Genomic DNA, 19051 nt, shown 5'->3' with positions numbered 1-19051 from the left:
CTCGAAACAGCTTCTTACGTCGATCCGCGAACGATGTGTAAAAAGCAACCATATATACACCGGCAACCTTGTGCTTTTAATTGTTACTTTTATTACAATTGTAATTGGTGAGGTGGAGATTGTAGTAGGGGATAGGTGGAGAGGTTGCTACATCCACAGCGCTACTTGATGACAATGCAATGCACGCATGACAATACACACCATTGTGGATAGCAAGGATGACACGACAAAATAATTATACCTGTCAGCGCATTGTGGGCAGTGCTGACGGGTCATCATTGATTTGAGTCGATTCAGTATCACGATACTTTTTTTCCTCTTTAATTGTGCAATGAGGAAGGTGCATATAGCAGACCGATCCAACAAGTTCTTTGTTCAGATGAATACATGAGTGGTAACCAATGGAAAACTTTAAAAGCGCGTGCCCATGGGGGGAGGGTGGTGGTGGATATGTTTATTAAAGATAAAGGAAAGGGGGAAAACGTCAGACAAGCCAAGGCTGACTTGCTATTCCCAAAAGAGAAAAAAAGGGCTATAACTATGAGTGACGTGCTATTGCCGACATTAAAGCTGACTTCTGCGCTTGCCGTCTAAATGAGTGTCTAAGTGATTATGATTAGATTACATTAAGTTGATTAGAGCCCTTAACCAACTTAATGTAATTTAATCACATTAATAATCAAATCAAGTTGAAAAAAAAAAAAACGAAACACCACTTGATTATCGGATAAGTTGTCAACGGTGATACTCGTGGTTTGAAGTGCATGGTCTACACGTGGCAGTAATATACAAGAACCTAACATAATGGTGCATCAGTAGTGTAAACATTACTTCTCTTCTTGCGTGACGCATTGGATAACACAGCGTCCTGTCAGTCACCTTCTTTAGTAGTGTATGGGCTGAAATCAGTTGAAATCGATTGCAAATTGAAACTTCAGGATGATGATGAGTCATCGTGGAACCTTGCGGCAATCGGAGTGTGCGGGTTCGAGTCCAACTGATGGTGCCTTTTCTTCAAAAAAGATGCCTATAGATATGCTTTGTATGACCTTACTTAAAAGATGAATTATTTTTCAGCTACACATGCAAGATCTGAACACTTGCCGGGTAGTACCGCACAAACGAAATCACATCACGCCATCGGGAACCCCGTAGCAATGCTTCTCTCGTTGATTGGCCAGAAAACAAACCAACTTTCTGGAGGTTTCGGTCGGTGACCGATTCGGAGCAACCCGAGTTGGCGGAGGTTGGTGATGTCAGCCGACTGCCACCAACTCCACAACAGCTCATAGTTGGTGCCCCGTGTGAACGCAGCCTAAGTATTAGCTAGCTCTGCAAGAGACCCTTCTCGTCTAGGCGAGGCATAGCGGAAGTCATTGTTGCACTTCATGTCATCGCGGAGGGGAACCCTTTACTCTTACACTTACTGTAGTGACAGCCGTTCATCACCATACTGAATTGTCATTGGTCGCCGAATTCTGATGTTGTCAAAGTTGACTCTAAGTTGACTCCACTTCGCACGGAGTGAGGTCCTGCGGGCATGAATCTGCGGGCTACTCAGTCTCAATGATGTCATAGGGCTGTTCAGTTACGTTTCGAATCCTCCCTCATGCAATAGAAACCTATCCTCGGGTCGGGACTAACCTCTCCATGTTTTTCTGTCCTGTCCTGTCCTGTCCTGTCCTGTCCACTTTTCAAGGCCTTACGGTTATCGCCAGTCATGCAGCTGACTCTATGCTCCTTTAAAGCGTACTCTGCCTGCATTGTCCAGGAGCAATGCAGTGAAGCGTACATCTCGCACATATTCTTTGTACTGGCGTTTTCCGACTTGTTGTTCACTTGGTGTTCTGTTTGTGATTGTGTATGCTTTGAAAGTAATATGCACAGGCTACTTCTAAAGTCGTGTTCGGATAACGGGTAAGTTGGGAAACTGTCTGAACCACGATGGCGAAAGCTCTAGTTGCGATTGAGATCCGCGCAATTTTCCAAGCGGGTAAAGTGTGTAAAGCCGATTTTTGTCGGCATACAATATTGGGCAACGCGGGATGCCAATTTAGACTCTGATAATTGTTTATGAGAGTAATCGCGACGTCGCTATTTTAACGAGAAACGATGTCTGTAATATTTCATCAGCAACGTGATTTAAGCCGCTTCAGGTGAATAAGGCAATGGACTTGTCGTGTTTTCAGAACCGTCATGGTCAACGTCGTCTTTGGGTCTTCTAAAGCCCGTTGAATGGATGGGAGTTTTAGGGACCGGAATCGCTATAGGAAAACGATACGACGGTAAAGTAAGCTGCCGAATCAAAGATCAAGAGCGTGATGTAATTGATGTAACGTGATGTAAATGCCCTTCAACCGCCATTATTCAGTTGAGGTGTGCAACTGGGCGTTGTGGGGATTGTCCCAGGTAGCACAATGTACTGAAAGTCGAGTGCATTAGAGGTGGACGGGTAGGTGGAAGGCCTTGAACGCCGTCGTGAAGCTAAAGGACATTGATGAGACACATACCGTCCACCCCAATTGCACTCAACTTTCAGTACATTGTGCTGCTTGGGGTGTCGTGCTTGTCCTTCTAATGTTTAATTGCCTCATTTACTGCAACGTGACTTAAGCTAGTTTAGAGGAACAAGGCCGTTGGCTTATCGCGTTTCTCAAACGATTATCATGAAAACCTTCCTGTCTACAAACACTCCCCAACATTTTCGTTCGTCCATCCATTCAAGGCAGCTTGACTAGTGACATCACCATTCCTTGTATCTCCCACAAAGCGTCCTCTTCCCCAACTATACGCACATGATCCTCGTCTACTTGCAGACTTCTGTACATAGAGGACGCGAAACTGACGGTGTTTTGCACGTAAACACAAGGTACAACGCTTGCAGTCAGCGTTAGCAGAAGCGCAAATGACCAACAGCACGCAGGATACACATCGCAAGAGAGTCAAACACTAAAACCGCTTACTGAAACTGTCGAACCTGGTGACAGAAAAGTGCGAATCAAACACAATTTCCATTCCGGTCTATGTCGAACGTCCGTGCACCGCAGCTGACACTCGGGCTCCCCAACGCAAACACTCCACTGGCATGGCACTCCGATACTCCCACATCATGTATGTTTTTCTTCCCCCACGAAAATGCTTCGGAACAAGTTTGAACCCCAAAACTGTTTAAACAATGTCACATAATAGAAACGAAAACACTTACTGGTTTAGAGCACTTCCGTGTCCCTATTCACTACAGTCGTATATAGGGATATGGAGGAAAAGAAAAACACGGATTTTATTAAAGCCCATTTGATGCCCATTAAAGCTGCACGGCTTCCGTGTGCAGCTGCACGCATTTAACGAGTGCCCACGTGCAAATACATTGCAGTTGAACGACCGCGCCAATGTGACTGGAACTGTCCCACCATCCCGAATGGCATATCGTTCTCTCCCTCGATTTGCTGAAAACGGGAGACATACGTACGCCTTTTTGTGACTTTTATGGTGATAAGTTAATTTTCACAAAAAGGCTTACTCATCGCAGAGACAACGGCATCATTTCTGTGCAATGGTTGGCCTTGTGTGTGCCTTAAGTGCTGAACGTACGTGTTAAGAGTTCGCTAACTACACCGGTTTGTTGCTGCAGTACCTGTGGGCTGGTGAAAAAAAAAAAAAGCCTGGACAACGTACACCGTAATGGAAAGTGACACTTTGAAACGGAGGTACCTAGTTCGCAGCATGAAACAGCCGAGTTCTCATTATTGAAGTATGCCGTACGCGCCCTTTAATTAATACTCACTTTCGTTTCGGAATTCTGTGTAATCAATATCGGGGACTCATCTTCACAGGTTCGTAAAAAATACTGGGTTTTAATTTACGGCCTCGGCATTGACCATCGTTGTCAGAAACAGGCTCCTTATCCGCATAGCAACAAGTTCCGCACAGCAACTCCACTTCCAATGACGAAGCTTATGATCTGGTATATAGTTGTCCACACTCTCACCATCGTTGTCTTGCATGACAGACGGAAGCGTCCAACCCCCACATTTCATCGTATGCTTCGCTCTTGATGCTCTTTCGAATGTGCAAGTCCCGTGTACTGCGTGGCACCGTCGAAATGTTTCTTAGCTGAGGACCTGTTTGGGGAACCATCTGCGCGAGAAACCGACATGGGGAGAATTTTGCCCGCACTCTCCGGTTACACTCGGTTTAGCGCTACTGAAGTCGAGATTAGTGAACCCCTACACCGAGGCAGTCTGGCTCACTTTAAAGGGGGAAAGCGACAATAGGTGGGAGGGGCCGTCAACGCTAAGCCACTCCCTCTTTTTGTTGTCGCCGTGCGACGCGCTGGAAGACTCCGCCCGCGATCCCATCGAGAACCCCCAGAAACCTGGATAGAATATCCAATTGGGAGAGAAGGAAGGCGGAGACCTCTGAACCGTCGATGCTTGTGGGCTCAAGCCTCAAATTGGTTGCCTCCAGGTGATGGTCCCGCGCACTTCCCTCAAAAGAGTTGGTCTTCTGTCCCAAAATTCTTGATGAAGAACAGTTATCGCTTTTGTGGATAGTCTTTGGTGGAGGGCATCGACGGCAGCCGACGAGGTTCATCGAGTTGCGTGCAGCGATTCTAGCGAGCATGATCTGGATCTGGATTCTGAACGGTGGTCAAGGAGGCTGACGCACTTGACCATTGGCATCTCGGACGGCTCGCGGCTCGTGTCTGCTTTCTGCAAGGTACGTGGCGTTTGTGTGCCTTGGTTCTTGGATTGAACCCATCTAGGTTCATCGCGGATTGGATGTGTAGGAGCTCGTAAACCCTGTAAACTCCGCGTTTTTTTCTTCTTTGTTATAATCAACGGTTTCCTCGTTTAGCACTTCGTTCCATGGTTTTCAGAAAAAGAAAGCAGTGTCCGCTTGGCTGCGGTATGATTCATTTGCAATATTTTGCACGAATAAGGACAGAAGAACTTTCTGTTGTTTGCTTGAGCTAGATTAGACTTTGTTTCGTATTGTGACGTATCTTAGGGTAACCCCATGGAGAAGGGGTCAAGATATTTCTTTTAACAGAGTCGGTCCTTGTATACCAGCAGACTTCACTTCATGCGAAGCCAATCGTATCAGTATGCGATAAATGTTGGCTTTTTCTATCTGCGACTCAACTAAGAGAACGGACCTGGTTGCCAGGTTCATACCCTAAGTAAGACACCATGAAATAAGCTGATCGATGCGGTGCCGATTTACAATGCCCCTCCTGGCAGAGATCTGGTCTTGGACCTGGCCAAGATCTGGCCCAAGACCTGGCCCAGCCTGATCAGACCAATCTATCAGGCCTGAGCGGGGGCGGGGGTTGTGCTGAAGAGGTAGACTGTCATTCGTCAAGGTGTATACGTTCACCTGCAGGTCAACATTAATTTCATGCTTGTACAATCCGAACTATAGATGATGATGACGATGGTGGTGATGATGGTAGTAGCGAAAACTGGAAATCTAATTAGCGTGAGACCAGCTGCTCGAGAACGATAACGTGAAAGCTCGTTGTTAGTAAGGTGTTAAAATGATAAGCTATGGAGCTTACAACAATACGAGGTGTTGGGCCAGTTGGTGAGCTTGTCCCGTGTGCTTCTCTCTTCCTCCTGTTTTGTATCACGCTTCTCCTTTTCGTCATGAAGCTATGAAGCTTTACGTAAGACTGTCTCCATAGCGTCGGTGAGTGGCCTGCCACGTCACCATCCAATGTACATGTGTGTGTGTGTGTAGGGCTATCGCTCCCATAGTAACTATAGGGTGGCGTTTCACGTTTTACCAATCAAGTTTGTCTCCATCTGGTGTCCAGGGCATCACTGATGTTCAGAATCGATACGAGTTTTCTCCCGAAGCTTCACAGACCCAACGAAGAACAGTGTAATGCATGTCACTGAATCTAACCTGTATACGCCGCGGAGTAGTCTCACTGGTCAGTTGGTCAATTTGAACCGCGATTGTTACGTGGTTAGTCTCACCTGTAGTAATCTCACTCGTGTACCTGCCACGTGTTATAAGCTGACCAAAATATGTAGCTGCACCAGGAAATGCACTTCAGTCTCGAGTTGCAGTCAGTCTTCTTGAAAGTCGACCACAGTTGGCGCTACACAGTTGAACTCAACTGTATGGTTGAGAGCGAATATGAGTAATTGCTATTCAGCCTTGCTCTACTGCTCCTTGCGAGTTCGTGTTAACAATATAACTGTCTGCTTCTGTTGGAGCTACCAGCTCCGTCGCTGTCTGTGTGAAAAGGTAAAGATCCCGTGACATACATTGACCGTTCCCGCGACATTACACATACAAATGATGGGGTTTCAGTATGTGTACCTTACCGTCGCAAAGGGAAAAGCGCTTTATGTCCGTCGCTCATGTATGCTTGGTCACGTTCTGCTACGGGCGCCGACCATACATACGGCGGGCAAGCGTCCCTTGTCCTCTATTGTCACAAATGATGTAACATGCCGAAAATACGTGCATCACACTCGTTTGCTCAGGTTTAGCCCAATCCTGGGAGTAATAGAAAATCGGCAGGCGTCACATCAGCAATCTGCTGTATAGACCCAGAACCAAAAAGGTAACTAAATTTTTCAATGGACGCTGCTCGTCAACCGAGACCATGACTGTTTTATTTTATTTCTTTTTCGTGGGGGCCAGCTGGGCTAAAATGTATGAGGCGAAAAACATAAGGCAGCAGCCTGTGTATTGTCATCAAGTATAGGACCTATGGTGGTAGGCACCTTTATACACGCACTCCAACGCTAACCTATACATATACTGGAGAACAACTCCTCTCGAAGGGGGATAGCTGTGCTTACCCGCCAGACCATGCTAACAATACAGAAGTCATAATGGGTCGCTTCGGAGGCCAGTACGGTCCTGACTCTGCGTCTAGAACGTGATCTCCCACTCACCTTGAACATGGCGAAAAAGACGTGCTGACGACAATCACCGGTGAGAACTCTTCAGGGTTCCATGCAGGCTCTGCTCACTCATATTGTGAGAATGAATGAGATGCAGACGCATCGCTATTGTCGACTGGTTCCCTGTAGCCCGCGCGAGATTCGATCGCTTTTTCTGGTGAGCATCCCTGGCGATTTGACCTATCCAATAAAGCTCTCACAATATATATATATAAGGCAGCTCTGGTTTACACTAAGTTGCTGACCACGAAGTGAGGGTCGTGCAGACTTGTACTTTTCCCGGTATTTAGTATCTTGCTTGTTTATTTTGTCCAAGGAGTATTTAGTATCTTACTAGTTACTTTTTCCAAGGAGTATTTTGTACTCTATCTAAAATATTTTTTCGGTATTATCTACTCAATCGTCTTTGCACTGCTGCCAGGTTCTCGCAGACTTTCACTGTTTTTGTTTGTTTTGTTTGTTTCTTTCCCGCTTTTGTTCTAGTAAACTTCTTGTCCATTTTGTCTTTGAGTGATATAAGGACACCGTCAGGTAGGGGGTGATTTCGGTAGGGATCCGCATACATTCTCAGGTCACACCGTGGAGCCCACCATGAGCATTTGCTTGCTTGGCGATATCTCGAGACCGTATTTTGAACGGATTTCCCAGCCGAAAACAACATTTTAGTGCAGTCCTAACTCTGCTTACTATAGAAGAATATTCTGCCCGCTGGGAAAATTAGAGAAGTACCTTAAATATATCTTAAATATTTTTGAAGTATTTGGTACTTTATTTTAAATGCGTTTGTTTTCAAGTATTTTAAGCTGTATATTTAATTACAATCGGCTCTCAGTATATGGTATCTTATTTTAAATACTTTTGTGCGGTATTTTGTAAATGCATGGGGTCGTGCTACTGCCAGTGTTGTGTTAGCTCATTCTGTAGCCTGTAGAAATAGCGGTGAAACGCAGATTTCTTGCAAAATATAAACTTTTTAATATAAAAACATGTTTTTCCGGAGTTTGATTACACCTAACATGTCTTTAACATTTGTCGATGAAGAGAAAAAAAGAAAGAAAGAAATTAGCAGTCCTTCCCAATGGCCACTTCAGCTGATGGGTATTTTATTTTATTTTTTTTCCACTGCGTGAGTTACCTGGCAATTTAACCGAATGATTATTACTGAAGATTAGAGATTTGACATATTAATTGAACTCGGTAATCGTATACAGATTTAACAGGAAAAAATGTTAGGTAGAGGAATAATACTGAATGTCAGTTTGACTTTGTCGCGACTCACATCCCCATTTTCTTTTTTTCTTTATCACATCACCATCATCACTGAATGTCGGTTAGGCTAAGAAAATTCCTGCCGTTCTTCTAAAATTTGTAACTCGCAATTTTGGTGAAGCCAAGCTTCAACTTCATAGCAATGCATTTGGCATAGAACAGTGGTAAAAATGTATAGAGCAGATGGGTTGCAGGAAAGCTCTCTCGGGCAAAAGAAATTCATTGTAAAGCACATGGGTATACCTTTAATTCCGAATTGCATTACTTTCTGTGGTTCCTGAGGGGTCTCTGAAACCACATTCAGTACATTTTAAATCTCTATCCAGCTCGATCATTTTTGCATATCCTTCGAGAGCGCTATTAAATTATTCAAATAGAGAGATGGCTGTAAAGCCGAAATTTTTGGTTGGTTTGGTTTGGAGTGTAAAAAAATAAAAATAAGAAATAGAGCCGAAACTTTTCGTGTGACAGTGCTTAGCCGTTTCTGAAATGCGGCTTTGTTCGTGTTCATCGCTGTATTCTCCGAGAGCAGTTCTTCCAGCTGTACTTCCTATGGACCGAGAATCCTGGTACGCGTTCTGGAGCTGTATGAGTGTATTCTCGAATATGATCCTTGAGTTTAACCGTCGTAGAAATCACGCAAAGAACGTGAGAGAGGGAGTTTGATCGCCACAACACTTTTTGTGCGTGTTGCTGTGACCTGTGATCGATGGATTAAAGACAGTTATATTGCAGAATTTTACGAGTTATAGCTCAATACTATATAACATAGTCATCGTTATATATAATCGTATATAACATCATCGTTAATTTCTTATGCAAATTGAGGCTTTGTATGTATTTGTCTTTTCTATGTTGTTCCAGCCTCAGAACATCAGTTCTCTCATGTCCTATATAACTTGTTGAGTCCTATTGTTGAGAATGTAGCAAAATCGCAGGAAAGAAAATTTCATCAGACCTGCTAGAGTCATGCTATATATCATGAGGGAGTGCTCATATCCGAAAAATGGAACATGAAAAAGGGACAGAGGAGGGATGACACGACATGTTCTCGAAACTCCTCATCCCTCCTCTGTCCCTTTCTCGGGTTCCATTTTTTCATTATGTACCAGCTGGCCTGCACCCTTGCCCTTTTGCCATTACTGCTCATATTCGATTAACATGCTTGTAATCCCGTGGAAGAAGTCGTATATACAGCCAGGAAAACAGTTTTCTGAAGAAGCGGTACAGGGAAAGGGAGGTGTATTCTTTGTCTGAAATAACGCAAATCCTTGCAAGCTGTAGTTAAATTGTTAAGTAAAATAAATGCGAAATTAATGCAATAGTACCCTCGTATATTGCTACCTAGATGACGGGACCAGTCGCAATGCCCTCCGAAATACCGCAATAGCACGCTCTCAAGGCTGCCATGGCCAAGTTTGGTACTTGCTATGGGGAGCGGGCTCCCTATAGTATTTGCTCCCTCAGCGCGCTGTGGACAACGAAGTAGCTTCTTCATTCGTCAGCACAGACAGTGTCTAGGAACATGGCTTACTGTTCCACGAGCTTTTAAACAAAAGCCGATGTAGAAAATATGGTTCATATCGTAATCATTTGCATGGCCTGCGAGCGAATTGACCAAACGGAGTGTCCTTTGATCGTTGATGTAAGGCAATCAGTTACACAAGCTAAACCTTGGCTTGGTGCATTACCGCATTACTTTGCTTTACTTACTCTTGCCGCATTACTCTCAATAGGTGCAATTCGGTGAATATTAATGGGTTGCCATTCTATGTTAAGGATTTTATCTACATTGTTTAATATGTTTATCTGCGTAATCTTTTTGGTAATTCTTTATGCCCTGTTGCAATCATCTGCACAGTTCCTTGGAACGGCTGGAACGTTATGTTGGACTGAAGTATAACCGTAAAAAATGGCAAGTTTGGGACTTCGTGAGTCCAGGGGGGATTATTAACTCCCCCCCCCCCCGTCAAATCGTGCCATTGGTAGTGCATGCATATGGAGGACGGATACGAGGGTGAAATCCTCCTCTCCCATAACCCCCTCTTTAACTCCCCATAGAACCCGTCCTGGAATATACTGATGGCTCCCGCCTAGCAACGTTGTTGCACCTCCACCACGCTTTTTTGTGACAACTGACATTACTGCATGTGTGTCACAAAAAAGGCGTACGCCCCCGTTCTCAACAAATCACGGTTGACGGCAGGCCTATCACATGATGATGCACTCAGTTTTATGATGCGCTTGCTCTAAACCGGCTTGCCGTTCAACATGGTATTAGTTTCGAGACGCTTAAATTACGCCCATGAAAATAGAAAGACGTCACACAATCCGTTCACGAGTCTGAAACGAAGACTGTCACGTTCACTGGCAAAATGATGCCAAATTGGTAATGGATAAAGCGCATCCTTGGATATCTCAGCTTTTGCTTCAACTGCCAACCTTTCTCCCAAAAGATGGTTCGACAAAAATCGGATCCTACATCTATACGCGTGCAGGCTTTTACGTCTGTGCCTCACATGCATGAACACTCTATGACGAAGCACAACGAGGACCGCAATTCAGCGACCGTTGTACCTTTTATTCTCTTGTATAGCTGCTTGTTGTGGGATTGAAGCCGGCTGTTGCCATAAGCACTCCTCACGGATTTCTCGGTATTTGTCATGAGCGACCGATAGTTTACGAAGTGTTGTTGTCACAAACGGAGGCGTCAACAACAACGTGTGCTACATTCCAAAACGTTCACTACTTGTACCTGTGATTGTTGGTGAGGTAACGTATCGACGTATACCATGTACCAGTTTTAATCAGCGTTTGATTGCTTCGTTAAAAGCTCCCTTATTATTTGGCGGGCACATTTTATCATTCCCACGGTGTGTGTTTCAAGTGTACAAAACGAATGAAATACATTTTTGTCATGTACTACCATCTAGAGTCTTGGGTTTAACGATACAAATCGAAACTCAGTTTTATCAGTCGATGCCATATTTAAGTTTCTATCGTCAAATCACTTTTAAATTCGTATTTGTCAAATTCGTCGCCAAATCCGAAAGGTCAGCTCTCTGACAGGTGCCCCTCCACCGAACAGCGTATAGGAATGGCTTTGTTCCACAGGTTCTCGTCAATGCTTTTTGGTGGTACCACGAAACTTGATACCACGAAAATGATAATTCGGTAATGATAATTCGTGGCTTTACGCCGCGAGACAACTGGACGGTTGCGGAAGGAGAGGGCGAGATTTAGTAGCTGGGATGCCCTGTACTCCGGAGCACATTTGACGAACGTTTCAGAGGGCTTGAAAAGCAGAGACTACAGGGTTAGTCTAGGAAACGTTACACATTTCGGTCGCATCGTAAAAATATAAGACTGGGTTTAGCCGGCCCCAAACTGTGCAGACTGGTAGCCATTTATCTGAAGATTTGTTTGATTTTTTTCCGAGCGTTACGGTCCTGTAGTAGAAAAATTAAAAATCAAGGCATGACCATAACGCTCGCAAAAAATTCCAATAAAATTTCAAACAAATGGCTATCAGTCTGCAAAGTTTGGGGTTGGCTAAACACCTTCTTCTATTTTTATAAGGCAGTGGAAATGTGTAACGCTTGCTTGAGTAACAGTACTGTAGATATTACCTTTTCCTCACACCTTTCCTCCGTATCCGTGTATCGAGCGATATTCCTCACAATACTCCAGCGGAAGATGCGAAAAACGTCATAGCTTTCTGCTGTCACGCGAGTCGCTCAACGTCGTGTCTTCACGTACACTGCTAACCGTGGACAATATCCTACAACACAGCCGCAAGCTATTCCGTAGCAGACGACAGGAAAAGACGCTGACGGTGTCATCTGCTAAGTGTCGTCTGCTAATAAGTGCGCAGTACACCAGGCCCGATATTCCAGCACCGTGTGAATGTCCAACATAAGACGGGGCGAAACTTCGGCTCCGTGAACAGTGCCTTCACTTTTTCTTGCACTAGAATCTTCCGTGAGGATGTCACCGACTCTCGCCCAGACAAGGTACGATAAAACTGTGCGCGGGTGTGAAAAGAGAAATAAATAAAAATCAGAGAGATCAACGAGAGAAAAAGGCGCTGTCTATAACGCTCCCCCAAACCTTCGGACGTTGAAGCTAAGACTGAGTTATATACGCACGCAGTACACATAAAACTCGAAACACCAGCAAAAGTCACCATTCTTATTTCATTTAACGGCTCCCAGTGACATGCCCCACAGAGCGTCGACATTTATACGGTCACCCCATCATGTTACTGTGATGGCCTACAGTCGTATAGGTGCCACATCTTCTTGATATACAGCAAACGACTAACTGCTCGAGTGAGAGCGCCGGGAGAGCTTTGCTCAATAAGCAGAAAGTTATGCTTCGAACCACGTCGTCGAGCCATACCAGAGCTATCCCCCCATCTATCATCTTTTACCGTCTGCGAATGAAGCATTGTGGGGCTTTCGCATGTCCTATGTGTGGCAGATTTGGGTTGTGATTTGTTGGGATAAGGTGCTGTACTCGAGTTTCCTGCGCCCATTTGGCGTATCTGTTTCGGATGGGTGACCTGCGTAGATGACTTTCTTCAGAGAAGCACTTCATCCTCACGGGTTCCGGGAAGCACCTCGTACACAGAGATCGTGCGAAGGTTTGTAGGTGCGAGGAAGTGATCGTATGGTGTAAACGTTGGGCACAATGTGAGGGGGTCCGTTGTGAAGATGAGATAAGCAGTAAAGGAGTTGGTAGCGAAAATCAAGTTCCCATAATGTGGGGTGGCCTTCATATTAGCAGGGGTGATTTGCGTTCTTCTCAGCGTGATGTAAGCTGACTCGGCATTGCAGACAAATTGTAGCACAGAGTGAAATAAAAATAAGAGATAGATCACATGCAGCACGTATATAACATGAATAACATATGTTGTCCGACAGCTGTTATCTGTTGTTCTGTATATGATCTGTCTGTTGTAATTGTGCCCTTCCTTGTGTGACTTCTGCCAGAACTCCGTGCTCTACCTGTAGGGGAATGTGACATTGCCGGTATCTGCCTCATTCGGGTAGAAAAGAGAAGCTGTAACTGTGTCCGTCAAACAGTACGACATCGTCATCAGTTCATGCTACAAATGGCGGAGGCGTCAGGTAGGCAAATCGTATTGGCAGACGTATTTCGACGAGGAAAAATATTTTGATGACATTTCTTTGTGGCGTACAACAATAGTGACATGAATCCTTCGCGTTATGACTCTAGTATAGATGAAAGCGGAATCACTCAGATTTAGAATCAAAAGATGGCATGTTCTTTGCTCGCCTAGCCACATGGCCACGTGCTGACATGCTGTGTGACAGGGCACGGTGTTACGGGAGCACATGGGGCACACTGAAGCAGTGTACACCACCACCACCACCACCACCACCCCCCCTCCTCCTCCTCCTCCTCCTCCTCCTCCTCCTCCTCCAGGGAAGTGAATAGTACTGCTTCTATATAAAGTCGGGTTTCTGACAGGAGAGAATGCCGCGGGGGAATACAAAGTTAGTTTTCTGAGACACAGCAAGAAAACACCGAATTCGTTTGTCGATCCCGATGTATCCTGATTAATGGGAGCGATATTGCTGACGTCCTGCCTATACCTCACGGTGCGCTCCCGTCAACAGACACTTCCAGTCCTGCTATACACGTTCGAAGTTGGCTCTACATCAATTAGTTCGTCGTAATATCTTATTGTCATACTCCCCCACTGATTGTAACATTCTGCTGGAGCCTGGGGCAGACAGTTACAAGAACTAACTGTTTATATTTTCGAAATTTTATAGATTATAGCTTCAAAAATAATGGTTATTTTGTATTGCCAGTATAGAAGAAGACATGTTCTAGCTAGTGGAGTGAAAAATGCAAAGCTTGCTTTCCTGTACAGAAATAAAAAAAAATCGACTGACCTTTTTGTCTCACTGTGCCTCACGTTCCCCTATACCAGCAGTGCTCTGACATGGAACACATATGGATATGGAGGTTTATTAAACATATTGGCAATTTCGCCTTTTCAATAGCCAGGCTGAGAATGTTATAGAAAATGTAAATAAATAATGCTTTGCGAAGCTAAGTTACTGGACACAGCTGACTAAGAACGGTAGAAGTTTAGGGGAAATCGAAAGAGGAAAAAATCTTATGTAGACATGGAATTTTTTTCTCTGTGGACATTTTCCTATGGATACATTTATAGGTTGTTCAAGGTAATTTCTTCGTAAGCTACTGTTCATGGAAACGCAGGAAAGCAAACAGTTCACAACTACAAGCAAGCCTTAACACAAGCCTTACAAAACAAGCAAACGCCTTACAACCACATAGTGCTGTCATGCCGTACCGAGCCGAAATCCCGAAGCTTTAACCTTTATCATATACGCGTCCCGTCTGGACATTGCAGCATCGTGTTGTCTCCGCCGAGGCCCCCCTTTCAAAGTAACCATGGCATAACCTGCGAAAAAAATCGTATAGATTTTATTTCATGGCTAATGGGAAATGTATGTGTGTAATCCGCGATGGAGCAGCATGAAAACATTATCGCAAAGCACGTACATGCGAACGACAGTCTTGTGTACACGTGGGTAGATGTCTGTGATGAGCCTAGCAGAGAGCATTAACCGTCTTGGTCACGCGGATCCCCTTATTCATTTCCCCCCCTTTCATTTACTGAAGCATGCTTGTTTACGTCTATAACGCGTTGCGTATATAGACCTAACATGGAAAAAGAAAGAAACAATGTACACTCATTCAACGCCTACTATAGCCTGTGCTTATATAATTGCGATACTTGCAATGCTTTCTTCTAGGGCCACTGTTTTAGATATGTGAGGGTCCGTAACGTTCGGGGAGATAGACCGAGCATATAGACTCCTACTTTTATTGAAATAAGAAGGTGTGGTTGACACAATCCCCGACACCACAGTGGATATCTCTCCGATACCAAAAAGTGTGACCTGAGCTCAACATCAACAAGAGATGCATGATCTTGAAGCATGAAGCGTTGAAGCGACATGAAGCGACAGGCAACAAGCCTGATGTCCCTCCTTTCTTTCCTTCTTGATGTTAACTGCTGCTGGCAGTGGCGTAGCCAGAGAGGGGGTTCGGGAGCTCAAACCTCCTGAAACTCCTACCTTTGGTAGTGCATTTGGGAGAGGGAAACGAGGGATAAATCCTCCTGTAGAGGAGGTGGTGTTCCTATACATGAGTCCAGACCGGCGATGATCGAATGTCCCATTTGGCAGGTGTGCGTGGCCTCGCGCTAGGACGGTGCCGGAAGAACTGGCTGCCAGGCGCAGTAGCTCGCGGCAGCAGAGGCGCGTCGTCGTCGTCGTCCACGGGGCGCCACATTACCCCCCCCCCCTCAGACGCGGAGCGGTGCATGCGGTTGATGTCCGCGTCGATACCGCGAAGAGAAGAATGAGGATGACTCGAGGATGTTCGACGGCTGAGCGAGCGCTCAGTTATTCTGTAAGGCTGATGCGGAGCGTGACAATGGTGCTACACTCCTCCTGTATGTAATGTTCCCAGAGAACCCCTCCAGAAATATTTTGTTGGCTAGGCCACTGGCTGCTGGCATAATTTTCGAATATGCACGAGACTCTGTTTACCTCGTGGTGATGGTTTGTTAATGAAGCTGTTAATAACGGGTCCAACCAGCTCGCATTGCATAGCGGTTAGAATGATCGCCTTCCACGCCGAGGCTGGGAGGTGACACCGACCGGCTGTGCTGTCTGAGGTTTTCCCTGGGTATTCAGGCAGAGTTTCCAAACGAATGTCGGCACAGTTCCCCCTGAAGTCGGCCCCGGATGCATACTAACCCCCCTGTCCCCCACTCCTTCCTGCTGTCCCTTCTCCATCTGTCCACGTCTGTACGCCGCACATAGCCACAGTTGATTCGCGGCGCTAACACACACACACAAAAAAAAACTGGTCGAAAGCTGGTACACTCTAAAAACTGAACTTCACCGCATAGCGCGTTGCGTGCCAACTATTGCCACGATTGATAGGGTTATTGTTTCTGATTCGGAGAGCGAGGGGGCGTACGCCTTTTTGTGCCAATTTGGGTATATTATAATTGACACAAAAAGGCGTACGCCTCCCTCTCTCTTCGAATCAGAAACGATAACCCTATCGTTTGTGGCAATGGTTGGCGCACAGCGTGCTATGCGGTGAAGTCCAGTTCTTAAAGTGTACAACACCGATGAAAAACAATTATGGTGGTCTTTCCTTGTACACGCAAGGTATTACCTCCTGGTTCTGATTGGCCAGACTCCGTACAGAGAGAGGTGAAGCGAACGCCATGCCCGAAGTGGATCAGGCACGGGATCAATATGAGATGTCCCCATTGTATATGAGCGAAAGACATGCTACCTCCGCCCCACCCCGAATGGACAATACAGGCGTTAAGGCATAGTTTCCGCGGCTGCATGTCCACGATTAAGTCAAAAGGGCGTGCAGCTTCCGCGTATGACCAGGACCGAAGCGATGCCTTCGCAGGTGCCCTTGGATTCGTCTCGGAGCAGCTGAGGCTCTGACTACGTGTTTGCCTCCATCGGCGGCCACCCGCGCAAAGCACCGGGGGACAATGGACAGCGACACATTCCCACCTGGGCAGTCGGCCAAATATTTGCACGTTTCCTTAAAGACGATTCTGAAACGCGGTTGTCGCGACGTTTGTTTGACCATTGCACCAGGAATGACACCGAGCTCCCGGTGGCCGTTCGCTAACCCCGAGCTACAGCCAGAGTGACATTCTGTGGCTCCCAGGGGTCGTGCTCAGTCGCGTCTGAGGGAATGGGAGATATGGAAGCAGCGTCGCGACAAGACACTGGCGGATGCGATGTGCAGTTCTAAGGTGGGTTCCGAACAGATATTTTTACTCGGGTTTCGTTTTTCGCATGCGTTACGGTTACATGCAGTTTAATACAGTCACCGCGCATGAGCAGTATCTGGTTCCTGGCACAATTGTGGGACATATTCCTGAAAGGGTGGGATCCTGCGAACGGGTATTCGTATGCCTTGTCCCAGAATTTTGACCTTGGTTCAGCGTCTAGCCAAATCGTGGTGGTGGTGGTGGTGGCGGAACTGGTGGGACCTCGCCGCGAGCAATCACCTCTGAGCCAATCACTTTTCAGAATGATAACGTTTGCTGTTCTGATTTGTCCAAAAATGAAAGTGTGGAAATAATACGCCCAGAAGAATGTGACATTGTTTTGACTTCTGATTTTCTTTAAGATTAAGCGTACGCCCTATACGAGTGATTTATCCGGACCTCCTGCACCCCCCCCCCCGCAATGTTTGGCGGCGCCTCCGCCCCTAACTCTTTTTTCCCTGCACCCCCTACAAGGGGGACCCTTACTATTTCAGCTTTAGACACACAGTAACAAGAAAAAGAGAAGACACTAAAGCTTTCCTTTAATACAAGCTTTATGCAGTCGACTGCATTTCGTCCACTGCATGAAAGCTTCCATCTGTAAAAGGAAAGCTTCAGTGTTTTATATTTTTGTTATTACTTTTGCCAAGTCGATCTTGACTCACCCTCTATACGTTCTTCTACTTTAGACACATGTCGGTAATGACACACTAAGCTGTTATGACGTAAGTGGTGCTAGTAACATCTCACAATTTTTTACAACGTTCCCATGCTTGCGATACTGGATATGTCACTGCGTCCGACGATACTGCATACATGCATCGCCACACACTTGCTTCAAGCTGTCATTGCCCGGGGCAAAGTCCCAGGACATTTGTCGAGCAAACTGGGTTTGATATGGTATGGGCTGGATGGAAGTTCTGACTCGCAACAGATTGCGCTTGATAAGACAAAAGAATGACAACACAAATGATAAGACAACAACAACAACTTTACTTTTAAGATGATGAATGGGGAGATGAATGTCAGGCTTGATAAGACAAAGAAACGTCCTACACTCCCAAAACAGAACTTCACCACATAACTGACCGGAGGTTACCCGTTGCACAGATAAGATGCCGTTATCTCTCATGATTTGTGGAAAGCGCGGGACACGCGCCTTTTTGTGGCAATCAACATAACTGCAAAAGTGTCACAAAAAGGCGTATGCCGTCCGTTTTCAACAGATCAGGGGAGAGAACGATGTCATTCGTGATGATGGTTGGCTAGGAGCGTGCTGTGGGGTGAAGCTCCGTTTTCAGACTGCAAGCAATTTATTGTTTAGTTTGCACTTTTCAAATCTATGGCTACCCCGCAGATTCGTTTGTCCTTTATTGTAAAAACAGATGGTGGTGGTGGTGCGTCTGAAAGAGCTCGCCGTCGTCGGCCTCTCAGAGGTGGGCAACGTCACGACCACGGCGTCCTGGGCCGACTTCTAGGGGAACAGAACTTCACAATCACCATCCCGAATGAGATCGTTTCTGTCGCCTGATTGGTTAAAAACGGGAGACGTTACGCCATTTTGGAACACTTATGCAGTTAAAAAAAAAAAAAGCGCATTGTTTTTAGAGTCAGTTACACACCCTTGGTTTCCAACATCTGTAATATTTTCTTCCATTTTATTTTTCCTGAAACGACATCGTGTGTGTGTGTGGGGGGGGGGGGGGCTTTTTTCGTGTCACGCATAATTTTGCGTTCTTAGTTCTCACTTTCGTGTGCATGAGAAGCGCAAGCCCAAAAAAGATGAGGAAAATGAAGGAAGGGAGCGAAGGTCAGCCGTGAACACACACGGGAGACGTCTCGCCTATTATTTTCCCCTGTTTTCTAACGAAGCGAACGCATCCAGTTCAGAAGGAGTTTCTTCGAGCGTCGAGGCGCTCTTTTTGGTGGCCGGATGAGGTTTCGCCGCCTCCAAGATTCATGGCAGCACCTG

General features: G+C 45.7%; 1 protein-coding gene across 1 annotated transcript in view; it reads left to right on the top strand.

The window, feature by feature from the left end:
- Nucleotides 1-4442: 4442 nt before the first annotated feature.
- Nucleotides 4443-19051, top strand: part of LOC135401184 (single-minded homolog 2-like) — a 42471-nt gene continuing 27862 nt past the window's right edge. The window contains exon 1 of the mRNA XM_064633437.1: nucleotides 4443-4719. The gene's annotated coding sequence lies outside the window, so the exon portion shown is untranslated. The remainder of the gene's footprint in view (nucleotides 4720-19051) is intronic.

This window comes from Ornithodoros turicata, chromosome 7 (genome assembly GCF_037126465.1).
Source record: "Ornithodoros turicata isolate Travis chromosome 7, ASM3712646v1, whole genome shotgun sequence".
NCBI lineage: Eukaryota > Metazoa > Arthropoda > Arachnida > Ixodida > Argasidae > Ornithodoros > Ornithodoros turicata.
Note: the sequence above shows the minus strand (reverse complement) of the source record. Positions and strands in the feature narration are given on the sequence as shown.